The sequence below is a fragment of the Lactuca saligna genome, chromosome 4 (assembly GCF_052625555.1).
Source record: "Lactuca saligna cultivar CGN05327 chromosome 4, ASM5262555v1, whole genome shotgun sequence".
In the NCBI taxonomy this organism is placed as follows: Eukaryota; Viridiplantae; Streptophyta; class Magnoliopsida; order Asterales; family Asteraceae; genus Lactuca; species Lactuca saligna.
In genome coordinates this window covers 60917729-60934518 of record NC_136420.1, presented here as the reverse complement: position 1 = coordinate 60934518, position 16790 = coordinate 60917729, and the positions used below count along the sequence as shown (strand labels likewise).

Genomic DNA, 16790 nt, shown 5'->3' with positions numbered 1-16790 from the left:
CCGTGAGGGCAGCAGATCTCATAAGAACTCTGCAGTTAAGCGTGCTCGGGCGGGAGTAGTACCAGGATGGGTGACCCCCTAGGAAGTCCTCGTGTCGAGTGGCCCAAAGCGGACAATATTGTGATACGTGCCAGAGGGGGATGTTACACCCATAATCCAACAATGTCAAAATGATACGACATTGTTGCTTAATGCAGGTGATTACTTCTATAACTGTTGGTTTATAGTTATGTATAAAAAGAGTCAAATTTCGATATTAGAAATTCAAAATTGACATGTATCCCATGTGTTTGGTAAAATGACTCTGTTCATTCATCAAATACCCTGAGTGCTTTTAATAATACAAAATGATACATCTTATGCTCACCTATATATCGGGCAAACATGTAATTTTGAAATGAAATTTGACAAGAAGTTGATGTTGTTTCGATTAAGTACCGCAGTGAAGGTTTTGGTGTTTCTTACTATGCCAATTGATCCAACATCTAAAGATATACCACAACAGATTGAATATCTTTGGGGTTTGAAGATGGATTCATTCACTGAGGATGACTGGAAACTGGTGCAGCTGGTAGTCACTTTATTTAGCAACATTTTAGCTGTTCAAGACATCACCACACAACAGAGAGTTGGTGGATTAGCTTCTGAATTTGTACTTCTTAGAGATTGATTCTTGGAAGTGTTGTTTGAAGAGAATGTGATGGATTTGATTTTAGTTTTAACACAACATGTTGGTGGTTCCTCTGGTGTTTTTCGCCAAGATAATTTGCTTTTATTAGAGACATTCTATTACATATATAAGTGCCAAGTTCCTGAGCTAATTGCAGGAGCTCATGTAGATGCTTCCATGAAGGTAGTTATTCATGTAATCATTCAAATTGTTTCTATTAATGTTTTGACTTTATTGTAACTTTACTGAATTTGTCCATTGGTTCATCACGTGGAGGGAGAAGCAGAAGCTATTGCCATTGATCTTAAGTGTCTAATGGAAGAGGAAAAAGAAAAAAAGAAGGCAAACAATGCTTTTAATTATTGGTGCTAGATCAAAGTTCGGTGGATCATTCACTCGAGTTACTATGGTAAAAGCTTTTCATTTAGTTGTGGATCCATTCAGATATTCATTACTAACTTCATCAACTGGATTAATTTGAATTTCCCATGATTTTTTTTCTTAAGGATAAAAAATTATTATTTTATAGTTGGTTATTGGTAAGATAGTAATCAGTTTCCATATACAAAACCAATTTAATGTAATCAGTTCAATGTAACTCAAGAAAAACTTCCTGTTTTGTCTATTTCTTTGGTGTACTTGACCCCGTAAAATGGGGTTCAGCGCTAGTTTGATGTATTGGAAATATCTAAGGGGGACTTGTCTACTTTGGAATTTAATACATTTCTTTGGTACTCCTTTTAGGTTCATTTAGTTGCATTGCATTTTGTTTTTTCTCATATTCATTAAACAAACAAGCTTCTTTACATTCAATGCTATGGATAAAAACCAAAAATAATTTTGTATTAGTTATTGTTTTTCATCCAAAAACCTTATTCTAGACCAATGGTAGTGTTCCCAAAACACTCCTGAATTGTCAAACAGAAACCAAGAGTTACAGGTGTAGAAGACATGGCATTGGTGAGGCCACGATAATTTAAAATCGTAGTTCATATTTATTGTTAGAATGTTAGTTTTAAATGCAAAAAGTTAGCAACATATGTCCATTGTTAATCTAATATAACATCTTGCTTTGTTTCTTTATGTTACAAGATTATATTTTAAATTTTGTTTTCATTTCAAGACACTATATTTTGAAACGTTCTAGCCCGTTATAGAATTTTGTTTTATATTCTTATTAGGATATTGTTGTAATTTTCCATTGGTTATGATCATTTGGCCTATGCTTCATGTATGTAGTAATTATGTTATTTAAGTACTATGATATTGTTTAATTGGTATAAATAATGATAGTCTTTAAATTATTCTGCATATTTAATTCAAAATCAAGTTAGTGATGAAAGAGGTAATAAGCAATTCTTATTATACATAAAAGTTTAAAGTTTAGCGACGCATCTTATCGTGAGTTTAATTTCGAGTATTGTGATTACTAATTAGTTTGATTTTATAAAATTAAAAAACCTTCATAAAAAACAATATTACCATTGTCTTTAACAGTGTATAATTGGAAATAATTGAATGTCGACATCCAATCCCTTTACCTACCAATTATGGCATTTCACATTGGCTTCTTTTATTTCCAAATTAACCCTCCAATCTCGTTACTTCTTGAATTGTGTCATTTCACCTTGGCTTCTTTTATCCCCAAATTAACCCTCCAATCTCGTTACTTTCTAATTATGGCATTTCACCTTCCCTTCTTTTATTCCTAAATTAAACCTCTTGGCCTGACCTTCGGGTGCGCCTATAAACATACCTGGTTTTATATATAAAAGATTATAATCTCATCAACATTTTACAACAATCTAGGAACATACCTAGTTTATATAAAAAAGATTATAAATCTCACAAACATGTTACAATAATGATTGTTAAAGATTAAAATACAATTTCACACCAATATCTTACAATAATCATTGTGAAATATTAAATATATATAAATCTATAACATAAAGTTACATTGGCTTATTCTTTATTATTTCCTATCATTAGATTATGGAAATCACCTTCCACTTCCAATACTTTCAATTATTAAAAAGCCATAACATATTCTACCCAACTCCAAATATCAAAGAAACGTTACAAGTCATAGAAATTGAAAAAACAAGGATTCAACATCGAGATATACACTAAAATACAACAACTTTTTACTGCTTTTAATGTGGAACTCGAACCTATATATGTTTCCACAGTCAATAAGCGCCAAGGCTTTGGCACGTGGCACTCGCTAATACAACCAAAATCATTTCAGTGATTCAGTCTCAGACGGCAAAACCGAAGATTCACCGGAGATAGGCGCCGGCAACATCAGAGTACGCAATCCCGGCCGGAGTTCACGATCAAAAAACTCATCGTATTCCCCTTTGTCTCCGGCGTTCTTCTTTACTTCAATCATTCTTAAATTTGGTGTTAATTCAAATATCTCAGCTCCGATCGTCAACGGACCTTTCACTCCCTCCCTTGATCCTTCCAAACTTACCCGGAAATCCTTCTTCCTAACTTTGAAACTCACCCCTTTTGCGATCTCCTCGAGCTTCGAAATGATGTGTGGCACGGTGGCGCCGGAGACGAAACGTAACTCCTCTCCGGCGTCTTCGAAAAGCCCAGATAAACTGAACCCAGGGGAGAAAGAAATTAGATCGAATGCGTTCAAGCTCGCAGGTCTGGGCATGGTGGTGAGACGCTTTCTGGTGTCAACCTCGGTAGGTGATTCGGGTCGTGAAGATTGATCGGATGAGTAATCGATATCGTCGTCTTTAAAGTCTTCATCTTTCACGCTAAACAATTTATCATCTTCTAAATAGAATTTTATGTTCTTAAATCCTTTCTTGAACCAACGATTCTCCATGAGCTCCGGTATTGTGATTCTGGTTACTGGGTTTGTTTGAAGGAGTCGTTTTAACAGCCGGGATAACTCCGGCGAGAACCACCGTGGACAACGGAATTCCCCTCTGTAAATCTTCTTATACATAACCATAACGTTTTGATCATGAAATGGTAAATAACCAGCCATTAAAACGAACAAGATAACCCCACATGACCAGATATCGACTTTCGCAGCTTCGTACCCTTTCCGGCCTAAAACCTCCGGCGCAACATACGCCGGCGTTCCACAAAAGGTATGAAACAGACCATCGCCTCTGATTTGCTCAGAAATGGCGCTTAATCCGAAATCGGAGACCTTCAAATTACCATCTTCATCTAGTAATATATTCTCAGGCTTTAAATCTCGATGGAAAACACCACGAGCATGACAAAACCCTACAGCAGAAATGAGTTGTTGGAAATAATTTCTAGCGATTTCTTCTTTTAATCTACCTTTAGCAACTTTATTGAACAACTCACCGCCTTTAACGTATTCCATAACGAAAAATATTTTAGCTTTTGTTGCCATTACCTCGAAGAGTTGGACGATGTTTGGGTGGCGAACACGGCGGAGGATCGAGATCTCGCGTTTTATGTGGGAGATTAATCCGCCTTTCAAGATCTGTTCTTTATCGATCACTTTAATGGCGACAAATTCATTGGTTTTCACGTTACGACCGAGGTAGACTTTAGAGAAGGTCCCATGTCCGAGAAGCTTTCCGATCTCGTATCGGCCAAGGAGGAGAAACTCACCTTCTTTCCTTGTGGTGGTCGGCGAGTTTGCTGCCATGGTAGTTAAGATTTTTGGGGGATTTTGATTTGGATTTGGATTTTGCAACTGTAATTCTTGAACTGGGTTTTCCTTTAACATTTGAGGAAGAGTGTGAGGTTTGATTTTGATCTGGTTGGATTTTGTTGATGATATTTGTGAGGTGGATGGAAACAGGGTGTTTTGTTTGTTCACTAGCAGTTATGAGCACATACTTTATATAACAAGTTTAACGAATGGATGGCCTCTGTGTTCCCGGAGAATCGATACAGACAAATGTTTATATATTTTATTAAATAATCATGTTAAATGATTTTGAAAATTTAATAATAATATTTGAAATTTTAAAGAAGATTGTAAGTATATAAAACAAAATATAAATTAGTTTTGTTACAAATATAAATCTTTATCGTGAAATACATGATGATTTTGGTGACCGTCTACCCACGGGTTTCGATACATAAATTATGCTATATTATTTTATATAATTTTATTCTTGGAATTATTTTAAAACAACATTTTCATTTTTTTTTTTTTTCAGATTCAATCGAACAATTAACTCAATGAAATTTATTATTATTTTTAAGTTAATGCTACTTTTGATTTTATATAAAGTTAATTGTAATTATCAATTAAATGTATTTTAATTATTATTTTTAACTAATTTAGAAGTTAACAGATGAATATATTTCGATTGTAAAATAAAATTCAAATTAATAGGATTCAAGATGGCTAATCTCCAACAATATAATATTAAACATTTTGCAATTTGCATTTGAATAAAGTTATGGATATTAACAAAATTTACTATCATAAATAAAGTGATTGTCTTAAATGGCCTAATAAAAATGTATATTGAGTCTAAAACATCATATTTTTTTAATATCTTATGCATATTCTGGAGTGTTGTTATTGTTTAGACTACATAAATCCAAAATCTTACATGTCTACATACTACAAAAGTTAATCTTTAATCTATAATATTTTATATAACATAATTAAAATGAAATATTTAAATAATTGATTATTTTAAAACATTATTAACTCAGTAAATAAGAATACAATGTTGTTAAATAAATCTCTTTATCTATCTTTTATGTTTCCATAAATTAATATAATATAATATAATATAATATTAATTTAAAGGAAATCTTCAGAAAAATCCTATAATTTTAGTTTAATTTATGAAAAAGTCTCAAACTAATTTTGTTTACGTAAAAGCACAGAATACCGGCTAAAACTTCGAAAAAACCATTTTTACCCAGTTTCAAAGATTTAGCCGGTATTCTGTTCTTTTTCGTTAGTTTGCTCAAAATATTATGATTTTTTTGAAAATTACCCGATAACCAAAATATTGTGTCTTTTCTGAAAATTACTATAGAATTAATGGATATTATTATTAATAAATCATTTATAAACATATAATTTTTTTTATTATAAACAAAGGAAATATATTTTTAGCTAATTTTTAGGAATAGAATGGTCAACTATGTACTTCCCTATTGTTTGTTGACCACTTCAAAGTCCTTATATTCCTCCTATGTATCGTTGTTTGTGTCATAGTAAGAAGTAACTTGTTAAATGTGACCAATACAAGATTTAATAATATTTATTAATACACAATCGATAAGTGTCGACTTGCTATCAAGCATAACGCTATATGATCACATGTTATTAGAAAATATCATTACACAACGATTCTTTAACATATAGATATTTTTTATGTTATTTAACCTAATTACCACCCAACCTTCATACATTACCCGGTAACAACCATCAAATTACACATATCTATCGAGAGTGAAAAGTAAACTTTGAATGACAATTTAAATAGATAATCACCTTTCACTTGTTTCTATATAAACTATCATTCATGGATCATTTTTCGCATTTGATAGATGTGTGTTAGCTGATGGTTGTGAACATATGAGGTATGGATGTTGAGTGGGAGTTAGGTTAAACAACATAAGATGAACATCAATATTAAAGGAACACTAACTGAGTACATCTCACCATCATATCGACAACAATACATAGAAGGAACATAAAGAGTTTGAGTGGTCAGCAAGCAATAGATGAGTACTTAGACAACCAATTTATTCCTAGAAATTAACAACAAATATATCTTCTTTTTTATAATTAAAATATTTTTTATGTTTATAAATGATTTGTTAATAATAATATCCATTAAATTTATGGTAACTTTCAGAAAAGTCCCCATATTTTGGTTATCAAGTAATTTTTGGAAAAGTCCCAAAATTTTGAGCGAACTAACGAAAAGGTCAGAATACCGGCTAAATCTGCGAAACCGCCCAAAAAGGGTTTTTTTGAAGTTTTAACCCATATTCTGTACTTTTCTGTAAACAAAATTTAGTTTGTGACTTTTTCATAAATTGACCTAAAATTTTAAGATTTTTCTGGAGATATCCCTTAATTTAAAACTAAATAATTGTGGTTTATATAAAACTTAAAAATGTTCTATTGTTTCAGTATTAAAATGTATATCTATATATAAGAGAGTAAGTTGTTGTTGTTGTTGTTGTTGTTAGGACTCCACATACTCAAATTGTGAGGTGTGCAATATGAGACTCCACCTTTATATAAAAATGATTCATAAAAGGACTCCACATAACCAAACAAATCCAAAACATAGCAATTAACAATGAGCTAACAAAAAAAATTAGACTTGCCTTTAATCATAGGAACTAAATTTTGATAAACCATATAAGTCGCACAATATACTTCATATGAAGTGATTTTCTTGATCGATAATCACTTGTGAAATGGCAATCATTGTCACCGAATTGCTTCATTTCACCCGTTTGAGAAAACTAGCCATGAACCTCTGAATCACTATTGATTTCATCATCAAATTATATGACATCGATTAATTAGATTTGTAGAAGTGATGGGTATGTAATCAAAAAATATATCATTAGATATACTAGACAAATGACGTATGTTATCCGGATCGTTAAAATAAAACGTTTTGACCGGTAATTGGAATTAAGACAAAAAAAATTTCAGAAAAAAACATTTTATCTATAAGTAAAAATATATATTCATATTAAAATAGATGTAGCTTTCGAAAGATATACTAGAAAAATGACGTATGTTATCCGGATCGTTAAAATAAAACGTTTTGACCGGTAATTGGAATTAAGACAAAAAAATTGTCAGAAAAAAACATTTTATCTATAAGTAAAAATATATATATATTCATATTAAAATAGATGTAGCTTTCGAAATAGTGTTTTTTTTTAATAAATTATGTAAAATTTAATGGTAAAATGCATATAGAAAAAAATCATGTTGTTAGTAACCTAATATGTAACATCCTGTGTCCCGTCATTTCTTATTTCAGGATCGTTAGACAGAAGTCAATTATGTGAAGGCTTTAGGCCTTAAGGATGTAATGTTTAGATCTTTTTTGAAGTAGGCAATGATGGTTATGAGATCTAAACCTTTGAATTGTGTTTTGGGCCGAAGGGTAGAACAGAAAAAGTTATAGGTCAGGTTCTTTCATGAAATATGGATTTTTATTCGATAAGCTTTTAACCCAATATATTTAGATAATATTGTAGAGCTCTTCAATACCTTTCTTTGGATATAAAGAACGTCGAAAACACAGTTGGAACGAATAAGTTACGACCGTTTGAAGTTAGGACGATTTTTGGGTTAATCGCATACGTTGGGCGTACTGGGGCATCCCTTGTACGTTGGGCATAAATTGAGTACGGTGGGTGTATGCAATCAGTGTCGAAAACCTATTTTCATTGTTTGAGCCATATCTAAGATCTTTAACTTCCCCAAACTCACTCCATTCTCAGCCTCCACTTCTCCACCACCATCTCTTGAAACCCTAACCCTAGTTTGAGCCTTGTGAGCAAAAAGAAGGTGTTTTTATGTGCTTTGGAGTGTCCTTGGTGCACCTTGGAGAAGACGGAACTCATTTAAGAAGCGTTGGATGCATTGGAGCTTATAGATACAGACCTTCTTCACCTTGATCTTTCTTCTAGAGGTATAAAGTTTGAATCTTGATGATGAAATTGTTAGATCTAGCTAGTTTTGGGTGTTATGAGCTTTTGGTCACTTTAAGTGCATAATGTTTAGATCTTGGAAGTTTGTAACCTTGTTATGGATAAAGCTGGAAACTTTATCCATATAAACATCATATTTATTCATATATGAAGGTTAGAGACTTGGATTTAATGGATTAAGTTGAAAAAGATGCACTTTTGGTCCCTTTATGACTTAAATACTAGATCTTTTTTGTTGGGACCATTCTAATGGATAAAGGTGGAAACTTTATCCATTATAGAGCTATTAGGAACCATAAAAATGTGATCTTGGTCCTTCTATCCTTCCATGCAAGAGTTGTGATGTCTTAATGGATTAATAAGTTATGGTTTTAGCTTTTGGACCTTCCCTAGCCATGGAAAGTCATAAAGGTGGAAACTTTATCACTTAAGACAACGTTTAGAGGCTAGATTTGAGTTTGGGTGAAAAGTCCTTAATGGATTAAGTGCTTAATAGAAAGGATGGAATCAAACCGAGTACGTTGGGGGTAATTTTCGTACATTGGGCGTAATAAGCCATCCCATGTATGTTGGGCGTAAGTTGAGTAAGCAGGGAATACTCATCCAGCCTTAGACTTTGACTTTTGTTAACTCCGTTGACCGTTGAATTTTTGACCAAGTTTGAATTTAGGTAAAACTTGAGGGTTTTGATTGGTGATTAATATTTTACATGGTTCTTGATGCTAGTGGATCTGTAGTTGAAAGCAGTGTAGCGGGGAGCGTATCACGGTGTTCTCGGGTTTCTTCATTTCAGGTGAGTTTCACCTTATTGTACCCGTGGGTCGACGAAACCAATAACGGCTCACTAGTTTTGGTTATCTGTTAGTAGAGGGATGTCTTAGGGACTGTATATAGTCATGTAGGATAGATTGAGGACTCTTGATCTAGGCTATTTTACCTGTTACTCGTTCAGTTGTGGTTCTAGAGTAGGATCACCTATCCGGGTGCCTATCTCACCTCTATGTATATATGGTTATGCATTCTCTGGATTGTTGATATTTAGTATGTTGTTATGTTGTAGTGAACTATTAGATTTGTATCCTGGTATATAGAATGTTGTTATGCTGTAGTGATCTATTAGATGGGTATCATGGTAAGACGAAGGATTTCATCAACACTTTCTTTTGTTGTAAGTGATCGTCTCAAACCTTTGATTGTATCGTGAAGAACAAAGTAACCCGGTTCATAGGCCATGTGAGTCTCACTGATGAGTTATTGAGACTAAATTTTTTGTTCTTGGATGGCTGTCTGGAGCTCGGTCCTTTAGAACCTTGACTTCATCGATGAGATCAATGGCCTTTTGATGAACTCCCACTGATCAAGAGTTATTTGATTATCAAGTTGTGAAATCCCCATTTTGATACGTAGAAGCGTTCTCTTTGCAGTAAGTTTCTCTCTGCTTTCCAAGGTTTCGATTCAGCCGATAAAGGATTGTTGAGTTGAGTCTTCAGTGGTCTTCGGGGTTGCAGAAGTGACTGCAGCCAAAATTTGATCCACTTTAGACTGAAGATCGAGGAATTATTTCCTTGACACAACCAATTTCTTCTTCTTCTTTTGTTTGGGCTTGGAGGTTGAATGTTGTGAGTCATTGGATTCTTCATCTTCAAGGACCATAATGAAGTCTTCGTAAGGGATAAGTTGTTAAATCTCATCAAGGTTGGCATTATCATCTAAATTGAAGAGAGGTTCGGAACTAATTTTTAATTGTGGTTTATCCTTCATTGGAGTCATGCTCTTCAATATTGGTGGGAGGAGGCTTTGAAGTATGAACATCAACTTCCATAGTTTGAGCCTTTTTCACTATGTCTTCCATGTCTGACATCCATTTCTGAATTGTGAGGATATCATGCACCGTTTTAGCATTGTTGAAGGCAGTGGCCCAATACTTAGCCACATGAAGAAGAGATTCTTCCTTCTATTTTCAAAAAGGTTCAAATCCATGTTTATCAAACGCACACCCCTAAATGTTGTATCAAAGGGTCTGGGTGCTTCAAAGAAGAGAAAAGCCACCACCGTAGAGTCCATTCATCAGGTTCAACCTTCTCCATCTAAGGCTCATGATCCACCAGTTATTGTGATTGATGACAATGTGAATGAGCCTTCGGATACCGGAGACGTTTTTAGAAGAAAGAAGTTGAAGCTTACCACTATCCACAGACAAAAGTGAAGCAAGGCAGATGTTGGAGTCTCTCAAAAGACTCCTGTTGCCGTTCGAGTCCATGTTGACTCACACGAAGCAACCCAATCTAACCACTATAATACAAAAGTGTATCAGTTTCATCAAAACATGGAGACAATACCCAATCTGGATTCCATGTGGATCAGAAAGTCAATACATGCACTGAGGTCTTCATGGCTTCATGAATGCACTTTATTTCTCCCGAGGAGCTGAACTCCATTTTCTATCGTGTCACATAAACACATCAAACACCAGTTGCACTGCAGGGTCCTTTTTCAGAGACCCTAGCCAGAACATATCCAATGCCAAACTTGGTTTTTGACCAAGGAGATTAAGGAAGCTCTAGAAATTCTACACCATCGCCATTACATCTAAGCGGCCTGGGCATGGTGAGCATAAATGTGCAAGGATCCATGGACCCGAGGGACACCTTGGTGCGACAAGGATTTGACGGATATGCCTCAGATGATTCATGGTCTCAGTATCAAGCAACAACTAAATCAGGATTAAGAAAGTTTGAAGTCTCCAAAAGGGCTCTTCAAGCTAGAAAAGCACAACAAGCTCAACAAAAACAGCAGAAGGGAGAATCTCTTTTTCATGTGGCTAAGTATTGGACCAATGCGTTCAACAATGCTAAAACGGTGCATGATATACTCATAATTCAGAAATGGATGTCAGACATGGAATACACAGTGCAAAAGGTTGAAGTTATGGAAGTTGATGTTGGTACTTCAAAGCCTACTCCCACCAACATTGAAGAGCATGACACCAATGAAGGAGAAACCGCAATTGAAATTAGTTCTTAACCTCTCTTCAATTTAGATGATAATGCTAACCTTGATGAGATTCAACAATCTCTCGCTTCCAAAGACTTCATTATGGTCCTTGACGATGAAGAATCTAGCAGCTCACAACATTCAACCTCCAAGCCCAAACAAAAGAAAAAGAATAAGTTGGTTGTGTCAAGGAGATATTCATCGATCTTCAGTCTAAAGTGGATCAAATTTTGGCGTCAGACACTTCTACAACCCCGAAGACCACTGAAGACTCAACTCAACAATCCTTTATCGACCGAATCCAAACCTTGGAAACCAATGAACTTTTGATCATAAGGAGTTACTGCAAAGAGAACGCTTCTACATATCGAAATGGGAAGTATACAACTTGATAACCAATGAACTCTTGATCATAGGGAGTTCATCCAAAAGGTCATCGATCGCATATGTAACGCCCACAGATTTGGGCTAGTCAATTTAAAGACAATGAGCATTAATAATAACTTTTGATATAAGATTATTTAGAGTAAATAACCTTAACCAAGTTATAACATGTGTCTCAAGGGTTCCGTACATACAAAGAATGCCGAAATCCGAGTTATAATGAAGAAGTTATGATCTGTCGAAGTTTCACGATAAAATCGGCACGACACTTTGTGACGTAAAAAGTGAGTTTGCGATAAATTGATTTTTATCCTTAACGATCTAAACAAAAGTTGAAGTATATGTTAAACCGAGATCATGCATAAAAAGAACGTCCAAATCTAACTTCGTATTAGGAAGTTATGAATTTTCTAATATTTGGTTTAACAGTATGTAGCCCGAAGCTCGAATTTCAGATCGAGCAACTTTTAGTCGACACAACCTAAAAGAGTATTGAAGATCTCGTTAGTAGTAGCTCAACAATAAAAAGATATATGAAAATGGAAGTCGAATGACGAAGTTATGAATTTTTAACAGACTTTTCCTGTCTCGGTCTGTTAAAAATTAAAAATTAAAAATTAAAAATAGATTTAAATTTAGCCGACAAAGTCTAAATGAAAGTCGCAGTTTCCGATCCCACCTATGCATGGATATAAATAATATCGAAAACAGAGATCGTATGCGAAAGTTATGAATTTTAGAAGTTGGGGGATATATATTGCGAGAATGATGTGAGGCTATGCCTTGCGTACCGAGTACGCCCCGCGTACACTGAAGGTATGCTCAGCGGTCTTCTTATGTGCGGTCTGAAGTAGGCACGCCGTTCCATCCAGAGGTTAACGCACTGCGTACCCTCGTACGCCCTGCGTACTGTGGTACGCGCAACGTACCAGCAGGGTTACGCGCAACGTAGACCGAGGCTTCGACCTATAAAGGGGTGCGAAGGCAACCAAGTTTCTCACACCTTACACTCTTTCTTTCTTTATCTACTCTCTATAAACCGCCCAAACACCCACCAAGCCTAGGAAACTTCCCTAGCACTAAAAGAAAGCCCTAGAGCTCCCGAAGGCTCTGAGAAAAATAGTTTTTTGGTTTGAAAAGTTCTGCCCCCGCAGAGCCCGGTTTCCAACAAACGTCCCGATTTCGTCAACGGAAATCATATTTTAAAGAAGCGAAGCGTTGTCTATGTTGGAATCATCACCTTATCAAGTGAGTGCATAGTTACTTTCATCTTACACATAGATATGAAGTATTTTATACAAATTACATGATATGTGTGCATATTATCTGTATATCTCGAGATCTATGGTGGATGCAAGATTTAAACTTTTTTTTTCCAGATCTAAAATGTATATATATTTTATATCTTGAGATCTGCTCTAGATAAAAGATTTAAACTTCTTTTTTTCAGATGTAAATTATATATGTATTTTATATCTTGAGATCTATGTTGGATGATAGATTTAAACATTTTTTTCTCAGATCTAAACTGTATATGTATATTATATCTCGAAATCTGTGATGGATGAAAGATTTAAACTTTTTTTTTCAGATCTAAACTGTATATGTATTTTATATCTTGAGATCTGTGCTGGATGAAAGATTTAAACATTTTCTTTCAGATCTAAACTGTATATGTATTTTATATCTTGAGATCTGTGTTGGATGAAAGATTTAAACTTCTTTTTTTTTCAGATCTAAAGTGTATATATATTTTATATCTTGAGATATGTGCTGGATGAAAGATTTAAACTTTTTCAGATCTAAATTGTATATGTATTTTATATCTACAAATATGTTGGGTAGAACATGGGTAGATAAATGATGAGGGATGAAAAATGATATAGATGAATATTGGCAGTTGCGCCACAACCTGTAGATGTTTTTGAACTACGATGTACTCTAAACATCCTAGCAACTGCGCAAAAAGGATAATATCGGCAGCTGCGCCTAATAGAGAACGTCATAATTCTGGCAGTTGTGCCTAAATGATAAATCGACAGTTGCGCCTAATAGAGAACATCATAATCCTGGCAGTTGCACCTAAATAATAATAGTGGCAGATGTGCCTAATAGATAACATTGGCAGATGTGTCATAGGCAATAATGGACTTCGTGCTTATTCCTTAGGAGAATCCATAGGAATGAAAAAGTAAATGAAAGATGATTCTTAGGGTAGATCCTTAAGAAATAAAGAAGATAATGAGGATGGGTAATTAGGTTAATTGTGTGATAATGAAACATAATAACTTTATTATTGTGGGTTGAAAACCCTATGTACTCACCAGGTTTCCCAACCTGATCCACTCAGTTTATTTGTATCATAGGTGTCGATACGAAGCAACATTACACTGGGAGATTAAAGGAGATGGAATCATTAATGTAAATACATGTAAGGTATGTTTATGGTTATGTTTCGGTATTGATGATGACATCCCAAAGTTTTAATACAAACAAAATGCATTTCTTCGGTAATACTTTAATAATATCATTATCATCTTTTCTAGGAACAAATTCCGTAACACTTTTCTTTTAAAGTATACTCCGATTTTTAAAAATGAAGCATAAACAAATCGGCCTTTTCCGTCCGTGAAAACGGGGATGTTATAGTTGGTATCAGAGCATTAGTTTAAGCGAACTAGGAATTTGTAGAATTTGTAGAATTTTTAGACACGAGCACTAGTTTGCTTTAGGAAAGTTACCTAAAATGATTTTATGTGATAAATGCTTTATGTTTGCCTTATATGCTATTATTTGTTCGGATCTATGGTCGGTTTCCGACCGGATCTAGAAACCTTACATGTTCAAGATTCTAAACACTCAACTATGATATTAGAACTAGCATGTAACGTTTTAGAGTGATAAGGAGGATTCAAACGTCTATCATAAGCAAATATCTAAAATCACCTACTTTGGTGTATAAATCAACATGGTGGGAACCTGAAGTGGACTCGGAAATGCAAATGGGAACAGAAATCAACAACCTCATCCCCAAGGGATTGAGCAAGTGCCGATAGTAGAAGCTGCATCGGAGCCAATCACAATGGTTGGTGTACAAGCCATAATTCGGGCTATGATGGCCGAACAAAGGGAAGAAATGAGGCAACTATTGCTGAATATTAGGGATGAACCTTCAATGCATGTTGAACAACCATAATAGAATGATAGACAGTCAGAAGAAGGAGACTACAGTAGGACCGTTGGTCAAGCTGAACTGCCAGTAGTTAGAAGGAATAACCACGATAGAGGAAATGATGGACGTGGATGCAAGTACAAGGATTTCATGGCATCCAAGCCACTGAGACTTTTTAGAAGCCCAACACTGGTGGAAGTTATGGATTAGATCTCCGAGATAAAGATGATGTTTGAAAGTTGCGATTACAACAACGAACACAAGACCACTCTCGCGGTTACATTGTTAAAGACTGGGGGTACTAAACTGGTGGAAGCTACTATCTAATACTATGCCCAAGGGAGAAGCTAGCAAGATGAATTGGGAAGACTTTTTGGTGCAACTAAAAATGCAGTACTGCTTTGAGCAGGATCTTCTGGAGATCAACAATGAGTTCCAAAACCTGAATAAGGGAATAATGAGTGTCACCGAGTACGTTGCAAGTTTTATGGAGAAGATGAAGCTTGTTCCTTACCTAGTTCCATCCGAACTCTCCAGGGTCAACAAGTTTGCTAATGGATTGTCAGCGGACTTTGGTCCGATGGTCAAGCAAGCAATCACATTGAAAGCCGTCGTCTAGGCAACTAAGAATGTTGAGACCCAGATAAGGGAAAAAGGGTATGGAGAGTGCTGAAGTTGGCGAGAAAAGGAAATTTGAAGGATCTTCAAGGTCCAAAGAGAAGGGAAAATTCTCAAAGTCTGGTTCGAAGAACTTCGAAGGAGGAGGTGAAGTAAGATGGTCCGATAAGTGCAAGAAGAAACACTTTGGAAAATGTGGCGAGGAGGTGACATGTTTCAAGTGTGGAAAGACTGGACATTATGCCAATGAGTGTACATTCAACAAAAGGGTGTGTTGTGGATGTAATAAGGAAGGGCACTTCAAGAAAGATTGCCCAAAGAGGGAAGGAGCTATAAAGCCAAATATGCCACCAAAGCCAAAAGCAAGAGCACTCCAGATGATCCTTGATGAAGCAAGTAACGATGCAAGGGATTAGGAAAAAGGATAAATATGGTATTCATATAAATAGGATCATGTTATGTAGCCTAATATAGGAGGCATAGTCTAGGGTGAACTTGAACACCTATGTAATCGTTTCAAGAAATAATATGAACCTTGGTTTTGTTATCTAGTGTGTTAAGTTGATATATGATTTTCATGTACAGTGACTTGGAGAACTGCGAGACAATACTTGGGACGAGTAGGCGTAAGTGTGATAGGTAGTAGAGGCATATACTACTGGAAGCACATGACTCGCACTTGGAATAGGGATGTCACAAGTTTACCAAGAAGCTAGTAATTGATTCCATTTTGTTCAAGTATGTCGTTACCATCGTTTTGGTAATGACAAAGAAGATGATTGCTATTCTGACCCTAGTGGTCATATCATATCGATTTCAATTAAGATGAGTATTTTACATGGTTCAGGGAACCAAGATCGATGTAGCATCTGACTTAAACTAGACGATTGAACTGAAAGATAATCGAAGTGATCAATAGAAGTATCATGATCGTTGTTAAAGTAAGAAGCTTGTAGCTAGAAGTGTTGCATGGTAGAATACGATCAGAGGTCATTAGAACATGACACATCGGCCTATTATGGTAATCGAAGGAAAGTACTTATCTTAAGTTTGTTAAAAAGAATAAGGAGTCTCCAATAGGGATCGAGACTGTGACTAAAAAGGTCATGAATGGAAGTCTAACATGAGGTAGAGAGCAGGTGCAAGATCGAGCACCGCCTGCAGTCAAGAAGTCCAAGAGTTAGATACTCATTCGAAGGAACATAGAAGTTATGTTTATTACCTAGGATGAAGAGATAATGTACACAAGCCCTGTTTTGTTGATGATTTCGAGACGTA

At 35.2% G+C, this 16790-nt stretch overlaps 1 pseudogene; it reads right to left on the bottom strand.

The window, feature by feature from the left end:
• Window positions 1-2586: 2586 nt before the first annotated feature.
• Window positions 2587-4545, bottom strand: LOC145041982 (CBL-interacting serine/threonine-protein kinase 12 pseudogene; annotated as a pseudogene).
• Between the last annotated feature and the right edge of the window lie 12245 nt (window positions 4546-16790).